This window comes from Aphis gossypii, chromosome 2 (genome assembly GCF_020184175.1).
Source record: "Aphis gossypii isolate Hap1 chromosome 2, ASM2018417v2, whole genome shotgun sequence".
NCBI lineage: Eukaryota > Metazoa > Arthropoda > Insecta > Hemiptera > Aphididae > Aphis > Aphis gossypii.
In genome coordinates, this window is record NC_065531.1 from 40416981 (window position 1) to 40429287 (window position 12307).

The window sequence follows — 12307 nt, forward strand, 5'->3', positions numbered from 1 at the left end:
AGTCGACACTTCCGCGGCCGCGACACCGTAATTGCGATCATCCTGTTAACCTGGCCTATTCATAGATAACGGTCAGACGCATATTCAGAGTTCGACAAGTTCATTGTTTGGAGGGGTTGACGGTTGACGAAGTTGATAAATAATAAAATGATTATAAAAATAAAAATATATTATTATGAATATCATGATAGTTATTATCTTTTTGAGGCTAAAACTATAAGCTAGACGACTTCATTTTGACTTGTAGTCTAAAATATAATTACTATAATTTAAAATAAAATGTTTTATACTTTAAGTTGATGAAGCGGGCTAATTCAAATATTAAATGTGGTTTAACTTATATCCTTAAAAGTTAAAATCGCTTATGGAGCTGCACGTCTCGCGATACTTTGCTGTCGTCGCGAATTGCATTTCCGTACAGTTTAAGGACCCGGACAATCAATCTATATAACTTTATATATATTTATAAATACATAGTGCAACACTTATAAGCCCGGTTGCAGTGTTTTGTTCGACCAACACTCAACAGCATTCGGCAAGAACCATTTACAATATCTACTGCACGACGGGTTTATACACCAGAGTTACGTTTGTATATGACATATTGGTATAAATTAATTATACCAGTACGACAGCACACAATTTAATAGTAATATACATGCATATAAAATAACTAATAATAACACGCACCCCGAAAATAAACAAAAAAAACTTAGAACCACTTTCGAGCGCAGTACTTATACGTTGTTTTACTTTTACCAAAGGCGTGATTAAAGTTAAATTATTATTTAGGATTTCTAAATGTAAATTATTATTCATGATTTATCCGCAAGAACCGGAAACTCAGTAATATACGCAGAATGGGTGGTAGTAATGGAGTACTCGGTGAGTTCGTTTAGTGTACAAAAGCGATGGGAAGAAAATGGGGTACCATAATTTACACTGCAGGGAAAGTAGTATTACTCGTTGAATTTATCTAAATATATGGTAGATAAAAGCATTCGACACTACTCAGCTACCGTTGGCTTTTATTAAATTTTACAGTCATATTCCAGTTCATACTGTAATTGTAGTCATTTGCTGCATGCGATTTATAGGTATCCATGTAATAGCAGGTGAATTTCATTGTGATACCTGGGTACCTATATATTATACAATTTACAATTGGGTAATTATTAACAGTAGTTTATTTGTTTTATGAGGTTTACTTATTTAATTATTGGCTGTATTTAAATCTTACTGTATGGGTTCGTTATAAAATATCCGATAACATTACATTCATATATCCTACGTGATATTTATATACATAGTATAATTATATTATTACAAAACAAAACAAAAGAGCTATATTATATACATTTATACATCGCAATTGCATTCGCAACGCTATAGAAACTCACGCAAACATGGTTTATAAAACATTTACGTGCGACAACAACCAAATCATGACTTGACCTTTATTATAATGATAATGTTTTTATTTCTATTTTACTCAAATAAACATGATGTTTACACGACAGTACGACACGAGGCTCTGTATAATATATGAGTGGAATTATGGTGCAGATGAGTATGAGGAGCTATTTATTATTTTTAATTTATCTGCAAGACTAAAATAGTCATAAGCTGTGCCAGTTTAAAGATCCATACATTTCAAGCCAATTAACGTGAAATACATTATGACATAAATGCGGATTTAAGTAGAGGAAACTTATTATCAAAAATATAGAATACCTTACTGCATTTAATACAATACCCATCGCGAGCCGTACATCGATTACATGACGAAACAAATCATGAACATACAAGGTTTTTTTTAATTGTTTTTGCTTAACATTTATATGTATCATATATTACATTGTAAATACTCGTATAAATTATAATTATTATAAATAATTAAATTGTTGTTGTAGGACAGATAGAATTTCGATTACACATTTTTAAACAATTTTTAATGGTGCGTATATAATATATTATAATATATCATACATATACATTATGTAGCCATCATATAAGATATTATAACAGATACTACAGTGTAAAACAGTAGGTATACATATTACATACAAGTAATGCTAATTATATTTTTAACTATTAAATTATTATGAATACTATATTGTGAAATTAAATAAATTTATCTTTCAATAACTGATTAATGAAACATTAAAATTTAATAAGTGAGAATTATTAGCAGTTTTCTGTAACACATTTACATGAACATGATAGTTAAGATACATATAAATATTAAATATATATATATGTATTTCCTAGCCATAATATTGTAGTTTTATAAATGTTTCATAAATACATTTTTTCTTTTAAATAAAATATAATGTGAGTTATTGAAGTTCTACGTTACTGAAATATAACTTCAAACAGAAAATTTTATAAATTATGGATAATCTTAAATAATTTATAATCCCTTATAATTACCTCCTATTTTTAAAAATAGAATGATTTCGTTTTTTTACACATTATGAGTTGATATTTTCATATAGATGTATATTGTATATTTAGCTAAATTTATTAATATTTTAAAACTGCATTGTAATAAAATATAATTTTTATAGATATTTTTAAAATTCTATTTTATTTATTATTTCTACAAAACCGGTTATAATAGAACTTATATAAATCCTTAATTATAAATAATTTAAACTGGTTTCAAATTGGCATAATTTTTTATCAGTTTTACTATAATACGCATTACGCATGCAAATGACTGTTATTGAAATTTGTTTTAAATAATATGCATAATATACCTATATGTACGTGATCTTTATAAAAGTATATTATATAGATATAGTATAGTATAGTACATAGTATAGTCTATAGATTCAAAATAGAATACTTTAAAAAAATAAAAATTCTCGATATTTCGAGTATTTGCCTATACATTTTTATTATTAAAGATGTCTATTTCACGCAATTTGCATTGTTTTCCAAATGTAGGTATATTATTCATTTATTTATTTTTATAGTTTATACACATTACAAATATGTATATAATTGAAAATACAAAATCATAAGATATGATCAGAAAAATGTATGTAATAAAATGTAATTATTATAAGCTTTGTGTATAAAAACTTAACAGTTAAATAATTTGCTAATACATTATTTACGCATATACATATTGACAATATAAACTGATATATTTAACTTTTTATAGCAAACGTTGACATAACTAAACTGGACAATTAAATTAAAATAGATCGAAAACATTTGAACCTATCAAAACACAGCGTATAAAGAAGATGGGAAAGTGTAACTGGTTCGAGAACAAAAAAATATAACGTGAGAATCGAGAATGCAATTCGTTCTTTAAGTCTTTGTACACGATAATAATATGTAGAGGTCACGAATATAATTCATTCAAGTGATTATTAAAAAAAAATAATTTAGAATTATATTTTGAAATATATTATATTCATTTATTGGACTTCACACAAAATTTAAAGCACATACCAGATACTTAGAATTGTATTTTTCTAATTTTATTGTGATTATTGTACATTGAATCATTAACTGTGAAATGACATGTGTAAAATCAAATATCAATTGTATATCACTTAGACCGTTAACACTGTGGAAGGACATTGATAAAATTCATTAGTCATTTGTGTCAATATTCAATAATTGTCCTGGGCGTTCAGGTATCCTATGTGGCTACATTTATTAAGTACATAATTTTTTTTTATTATTGTTATTTATTTATTTATTTATTTATTTATTTTTTATAGTTATATTATAAAAATGTTAAATAATATGACATTTAATATTGTATCATTATGCTAACAAAATATGTTCTAAATTAAAATCTACTTGAGATCATACAAACTTATGTATTATAATTTAACAATTCATTAATTTATTAGGTATTATACTACTAAGATACGAGATTAAGATTTTTATTTTGCTGTTTATTTAAATTATACCATTTATATCTACAATTCATATAATTGCGAGAATTTATAAGCAAAAATTATGTTTGTATTTTGTTTTTGCTTGATTATGTCTTGAGGAAAAACCTGCAATGATATTATTGAGATTTGTTCATAGCCCATATAGGGTTTCGAGATTGAGATAAAAAATATTTATATTTAAAAATAAATAATACACTTTCAATTGATAATTATTCTAACAACTAACGACGCTAGAATATGCCCAAAGTACAATGTATCTAAAATAATGTGAGTTACAGTTATCATATAATACCAACAATAAATAATGAATATTAAGAGGATGTCAAGCATCTGCTGTGTTACTCCGCTATAGTGCTATACAAAGTAGTAAGTACAACACATAGAAATGTATGTTTACCAGTAGGTACCAATTGTATATTGTAAGCTTTAATAACATAATATCTGTTTTTTTCATATTGTAACATTTCATCATACAAAACAAGCTTAACTATTTTAAAATCGTAAAAAAGTTAATTCACTTTAATATTAAAACTAACAGCATGCAATTATTTCTATTGAAAGTAAATTTACTATGATGTACGTTCGTAAGATGGGAGAACACATATGGGTCGTAGACATTATGACGATGAAGAATGTCTAGACAGAATTTCCTAAAACGGTAAAAACTAAAAAATCTTTTGGTACATACCTAGTGAGGTTAAGATTAAGTAAGGTTTTTTTTAAATCTTGGGTGGTCATCATTCAAATCCTATGTTGTAATATTATACTAGTATCTAATGTATCATTATAGAATAAAGTATAGTACCTATTATAATTATGGAGTATAGTAAATTGTCTTTTTGTGTATTAAAGTGGTAAATCGACCTTTTGGTTTCCTTAAAATGTTCATTATTTAACGAAATACAATATAAATACATTTATATTTTTGTACCAATGGTTGTATACTTGTATTTATTAAACATATATGGTACCTATAACCTACATGTATAAGTAATACAAATGTAATTTTAACTAATCATTCCAATGATAAATAATATTATAAATTAATTTTTAAAACTATTCATTCAAATATGAAATGAGTATAAACAATAGACTAACCGTCTAACCAGTAACCTTGGTGAAACAAACTATAAAATATAACTATTTATTTGAAGTCTCAATGTTCTAGATTTGTTTCTATCACATTTGACTTGTCTGCTACTCAAGATAAATTTATAGCACTTATTAAATTGTATATAATCCCTATAGTCTTAAAGCTCTGACATTCATTGCACGTAATTCTTATAAGTGTATGTGTATTCAAGGGTGTTTAATCGTTCTACCTATGAAATTCAAATATAAATTAAAACCTTTTTTAGGAGGTTTTATAAGAATGATGTAGTAATTTATGATTCAAAAATATTAGGCAGTTTATTTTTACCCATAACGACTGACAATTGTTCAAGAGTCAACTTTCTAATATTTTATAATATAATGATATAATTTAATAGTATAAACAGTTTCTTGTATTTCATTATTTCATAATAAATATATAAACAACCCACACCCTCTTATTCTTATACGCATTTTCAAAAAATATTATATATAACTCATTTCAAGGACTTAAAATATAATCACTTTCGTTAATCACACTCTTTTGTGTGAGTTACAAAACTAAAAACTGTATTATGATCTAGAGATCTTTGTATGATGATTACCTACCTATAAATACATTAAACATTGACATGCATATGGTGCTTTATGGAAAACGATGGGGATAAATGGAACAAACACAATATATTTTTCGGAATTATATTTCGGATATGCTTGTCAGCGCTGGACGCTGGCGCCACAGTTTATAATATTTTTGGGACTGAATAAAATAAAAAATTTTTTTTTGTACATATGAGGCGCCAAGAAACCGTAGGATACTGTCGCACTATGGTAGATACCATTTTCTAAATGACGCCTGTTGGTATACCACACAGGATAAACAAAAATATATTTCAGTCGAGCCACAGACATCAGACGGCGTATCAAGTAACACCAATTATCCATGGCTTGAAGATGTACATATAATAATAATCATGCATTCATGCGGCCTGTTATTATTTCGAATATCGTGCATAACTAGGATTCCAATTCATCTTCCATATTCTACTTATATACAAGTTGTTCAGATTTCACGATTGTGAATTTATAATGATGAATGATGATTAATGATGCGTCATTAAAATGATTTTTATTTTCAGCAACGCTATAAGGTTTTATTGGTTCTATATTATATTTCAACGTATCTGTAATTATTATTTTATTTGAAAATGTATTTTATTAATAGTATAATGAAGATTTCCTGTTATATTAAATTTATTTTTTAAAGATAAAGAAATACTGGAATATTAATGTCAATGTATCATAGTAAAAAATATAACATTTTAAATTGTATTTACATTTAAATAATTAATGGTAATCAATTGATATGAGTTAGTAGGTAGGTATGTAATCGCAGATTAACAATAAACATAATTTTTAGTTCAGTGTTCAACGAAACTTTTGTCAAGTTTATTTATATTCAAATGAAAATGACATGATACTCAGTAAATGAAGTATTCTGATAAATTAAATGTTTAAAAACAAACCAGGAAATCATGTATAACGCCTCGGTCATATATATTGACATACTTATAAGTTGCGGTCGGCACCCTCGGGTACCATTTACTTGTTTATTGGAATAATAATAACACTAATAACAGACAAGGCATAGTACCTCAGCCTATGGGCTTTTATTTAGCTCAGTGCATAAAAGACGTTTGTCTTTAGTTATCTATTTCTATAGACCTATCGTCTATACATACAAATATATGGTGCCATGGTGGTTTTCAGGTATGTGAGTGTGTAATGAGTAGTTTGTAATGTGTACACGCACTGTATAGTTTACATAGTATATTATAGATGACTGAAGAGTACCTCTTTAATAGTTTCCATTCGAAATGAGAATCGATATGGGCTTATGAATAGGTATAATGTCTTCTTTTCGTTTGTTGTTAAATAGTAAATAATATATATTATCCATAACTAGAGCGGAAAATTGTATTCTTTTTTGCACCACTAAATAAAAAGTAAATCATTTAAACATTAAAATGCTACCTTTTAGTTTAAGTATAACTGCGTCATGTTTTAAATTAGTATCCACATACTTATAAGGTTTTGTTTGTAAACTATTAATCAGTGTACTTCCCGTTATTTTTAAAATTACTACCTAATTAATTTTAAAATATACGTTAAACGACGTATTAAAGAAAATTATAAAACGATAGGTAACAGTATTGAATTTTTGAAATTGAAAAAATTTTTTTGTTTAAATCATTTGTCATTGATTAAAATTTTACAAATAATAATTATATTAGGTTTACATTAGGTTTACATCACAAATATATAGAAATGAATACTACTGTATAATCACTAAACCTAACCCTCCCTAATATATATTTTTAAATTCAAACTATATAATATTTTAATATATTCAATGCCTATACAATTTTATGTCAGACGGATGACAGTTGAACAGTTATAATATAAGTATAATATAACTGTGAATTATTTTAATCTTGATATTCTATGACCATAGCTTTTAAATTGTAGATAATTTGATATTATCAACAGTCGTGAATACGTCGTAACAATTTGTTGGCTGATAATAATTGAAAAAAAAAATTTATGAGGACTATACAATAGTTATTTTATTGTGCATCTGTCTTATAAGCGCATGACAAGGGAAATTTATGTTCAGCATTTCACATTCAATTATTATAGTTTTGTTGATTTTAATATAACTATATTAAGAGTATATAAGACTATAAGAATGAATTTATAGAAGTTATCAAATTTAAAGGTATCTTACAACATTAGGTATATCCAAGTTTTTTCAGCATTATTTTTTGAATAATTTAATTTTAAAGCTATAGTTATGAGTATTAATAATAATAATAATAATAAGGTATTAGTATAGTATAGGTACCTACAATTAGTATAGATGATTTTTGTGATTTTTTATTTATAAACCAACCCTTATAGTCGGTGTCAAATGTTTATGATTATATATGGTCTCGAGCGTTAAAGTTTCTCGAGATCAAATATAATGAGTACATTTTCATCGTTGAATCATCACTCATACCTAGCACTAAACAAGTATATTCGTCACTATACAAATATTTTGATGTACGTAATAAATTATAGATACAGTATGACGTGCAGGAGGTATTTTGTATATATATATTTTTATATATTACTATGAGCACATCAAATGTAAATATATAATAAACACTGTATATATATAAAATTATTTGTTTTTTGTCTTCAATCGTCAACATTAAAAATATAGTGTAAGTACAGGAAACATCAATATCCATGAATGTCGAATCAAAATACTTATGTCTTACATCATGTTGTGTATAGTGTGTACAATAATGAATAGGTATCGCCGTAAAGAATACAATTGCGAAAAACGATTCAAATATAATAATATTATACAAGCAAAACAAAATATGTGCTTTGCAGTCTATATGGACGTGTTTAAACTACCAATGGAAGTCAATATACCTATACCTACATCATATATTTATAGAATATCTAGTATCTACCCAATGCGAATAATATTATTATAGGTACGTATATTATATCTGCAGCCGTGCACGCGGCGGTCTCCCCTTTTTTAGTCACTCGCACGTGACCGACCGGCTTCTTCCGGCCAAAGCTACTCGGCTCATACATCGTACACGCATAACCGCGGGTACGCGTACCCCCCCCCCCCCCACCCCAAATTCTGCCCAGCTTCTCTGCGAGTCTCACCACAGCTACAAATAGGTACGTTTTCCACCAATAATTACATGTCACCGGGTTGACCGACACACAAAGAATAGCAAAAAGAATAACGTTTCGGTCAGTTATTTTTAAAATTTTTTCTTACCTTCTCGTCAAGACCGCCACCGTTGCGTAATGCACCTGTACTAGTCCTCCGGGAGTTGCAGTTATCGAGTATTATCCATGACGTCACAGGCAACGATACAATTTTTTGTCACGACACACACTCGCGGCAGTACACGCATTCGGGTTCAACCGAAGTAGACGATAGGAAAGGAGCGAGAGATGAAAAACGGTATGATTTTATATAAATTATTCGAATTCCGAACGGTCACTAAACGCACGAAACGACGACGACGACGACGACGACAACATACGAGTAAAAGACGTGCAGGCCGAACGAATGTTACCGGCAGACTAACGTGGCGGCGGCGGCGGCGGCGGCGTACGGCACCAGTTCACCACCAATATCCACCACCACCACACAACTACTACTACTACTACTACTACTACTACCACAATTACTATTATGCATTTATACGACGGATAAAACAACATGGGTACCCGTCACGGTGAGACGACGACGGCAGACATACATGGTGTCCGCGTTAGATCCGTTGATTACATCCCTGAACACATATTACCAATATTATAACACACATAAATATAATAATAATATTGTAAAACGAATTTTGTATATTTTATATTTAGCCATTTAGGCATACTAGGTGTTATATGATCCAATCGTTAATCGATGTTGATACACCTCGCCGTCCGATAAATTTTTGCATCGTCGACAAGTTTTTTTCATATCCATATTGTCATAGTTTTATAGATTATCTACATATAATCTTATTACTATTGATTCGATACTACGTAATATTTACCAATCGATTTTTTTTTCACTGGAAAAAAGGGATTTAAAGTAGTTATCGAATTATAGTAGTACCTAGTATAGAAGTATGTAGCAAAAGAATCATTAGTTGATAGGTCAGTACCTATTAAAAATAACATAAGTTTATCAAATATTTAATTTTAACTGCAGTCAACGACCTCTTAGACTATATTTTGTAATATTGTATACGAGTACATACTGTTGATATAAATAACATTTTTAGAATTGTATGTTTATGTTTACATTCAAATATTAAATATACATTAGATATATTCTCGGTAATCCGGTACGTCCAGTAATCCGGTTATAGGTATTAACCTATATTTATCTGGCAAATAACCATAAAATTTCTATCGTAAACTTAAAAACAAAAACAAATTGATTTATTTTCTTAATTTGTCTCATCAAAAGATTAGTATGTATGTATTATTTATATGTTAATATGTTATAATAAAATACATTAATGTTATTCATTTTTTAGTATGTGTAAAAATCTAAAATTCAATAAGTAAAAATGTTTTTTTATGTGAACCTTCCATTAATCCGTCGTTTTTGTTAATCCCGCAGTAGCGTGATCTGATATCTGTCGGATTACCGAGATTCTACTGTACATACATTACGTCATAATACATTGTCTGCGGTTTGTTCAAATTTATCGAAGGAAATTCAAAATTGTGTTTGTGTATACACAGAGATGAGATTATTTGAAAGTTGGTTGGAAATTACTTCAAATAGTAAACGAAGGTAAACGTATTTGTATGTTATAACTTATAATAATACGATCGATCTTGGTATAAAATTATATTGTGATAATTTATGAATTGAGAGTTCTTATAAGTAATAGATACTCAATGTAGTTAATTGATTAAAACAATTTGAAAACAATTTTTAAGTCCAATGTCATGTGAATAAAAATATAAAAATTCAGTAGCAAAATTCTAGTTTAGGTCAAACTTTATCTTTTTACCCGCCAAATTTTCAACCTATCTATAATCATACAACCGTTGTTGGATGAGCAGACGAAATTGATTTCCTATATTATACCTATATATTTCATATTATAGGCGGACGGTTAGGTTACATGAGTCAGACACCCTATGGGCTATAGTATATAGAAGTCAGTATATAACGTATTATATATATATATATTTATATTTATAATTTACCTATAGGTACCTGTAGACGGTAGGTATTGTATTATACTTTATTGTGAAACACCAGCTGTAATCCTGTATGGGCTTATACATATTTGATGTTTCTACATTGTTTGCAGTGTTTTCGTACACACGTGGGGCTGCCGCCGCATACCTTTTTTAGAGGAAGCTTAGCTATATACTCTATATAGGTATAGTAGGTATAGACATTATTTTAGGTAAGGTGCATTTGCCTACCATTTACAGCTTATATATATATATATTGTATAATGTATATCACCAGTATTATACATGCTTAGCATTTTTTCTTCGTTTGTTTTTATTATTGTGCTCTTATATCACGTATAAATCTCCGAGACGCATCAGGTCAGAAAAACAATATCTTGCGCCATAATATCGTCATCTTCACGCGTATCTACCTCTGACTATGGGACACGTCGCCGTTACATAATATAATATACCTAATAATAATAATAACACCCGCCGCGGCATCACATCCGGCCGGACGGTCCGGACCGGACACGGTGTCAGGCGTCACACGATACAACGGTACAGTGACCGAAAGGAAGAAGATCGCTTATATTGTATGCATCAATCCGTACATGTTATATATATTGTTTATACACGTATTTTGATCGCACGACACGAATCACATATTTTTTATACATATAGATATAACTTACCTAATATAAAATTATATATGGCTGCACCTATGAGTTGTAAATTGTAATAGGTTTTATGACACTATTTATAATCCTTATAAGTTATAACCATATAGGTAGTTATTATAATATATTTTTATACTTTTATAAGGCATATGTCTCGAAGAATTCGATCAAAAACCATTGATATTTACTGATTTACGAGTACATAAATTTAAAATGGTTAACACTGTACGGTGAGAAAATTATTTTATCTATACCTATGTAGTTCGTACATGAAAACGAATAAACATGTAATTCGAATAGATATATTGTGCTTTTCACCAAATCAGATTTCGTAGTCTACTATTATAGTATTTAATATAATGACTGTGTGTAATTTGTGTGTGATGCGCTAGTACTGCAGTAGTTATGTAAATGAGCCCACTAATTTATCAGTTATATCGTGCAATGTAGAATTACCTATATCACTAAAATGGAAATTTATTTTCGAGCTTACATTTTACGAATATCTATACTGCTAATTATTTTAATAAATATTTTATATCAAATGCAGCTTTTAATATTTTACTTACGTATTTATATTTAAAATAATGTATACAACATACTGCAGTATAGTTACTGCAGTTACTTATTCTATTGTAACTTGTAAATATAAACGATCAATGGTTGTATATACTTATTTTTAAATACTGTTTTTTTTATCATTAACAACGAATATTTGTGTTGAAATTAAAAAAAAAAATACCTAATGATAGAGAAGCAGAACTCATATGTATATTACGCAGATTATTGATTACTTTGCGAATTTAAAAGCTCGGAAAGAAAATT

The 12307-nt window shown here is 28.2% G+C and overlaps 1 protein-coding gene across 2 annotated transcripts in view; it reads right to left on the reverse strand.

The window, feature by feature from the left end:
- The window catches only part of LOC114124278 (cadherin-99C), a 55074-nt gene extending 45880 nt beyond the window's left edge, over positions 1 to 9194 (reverse strand). The window contains exon 1 of one of the 2 annotated variants that reach the window (XM_027987485.2): positions 8872 to 9194. The gene's annotated coding sequence lies outside the window, so the exon portion shown is untranslated. The remainder of the gene's footprint in view (positions 1 to 8871) is intronic. The other variant, XM_027987474.2, reaches the window with a different exon arrangement.
- Between the last annotated feature and the right edge of the window lie 3113 nt (positions 9195 to 12307).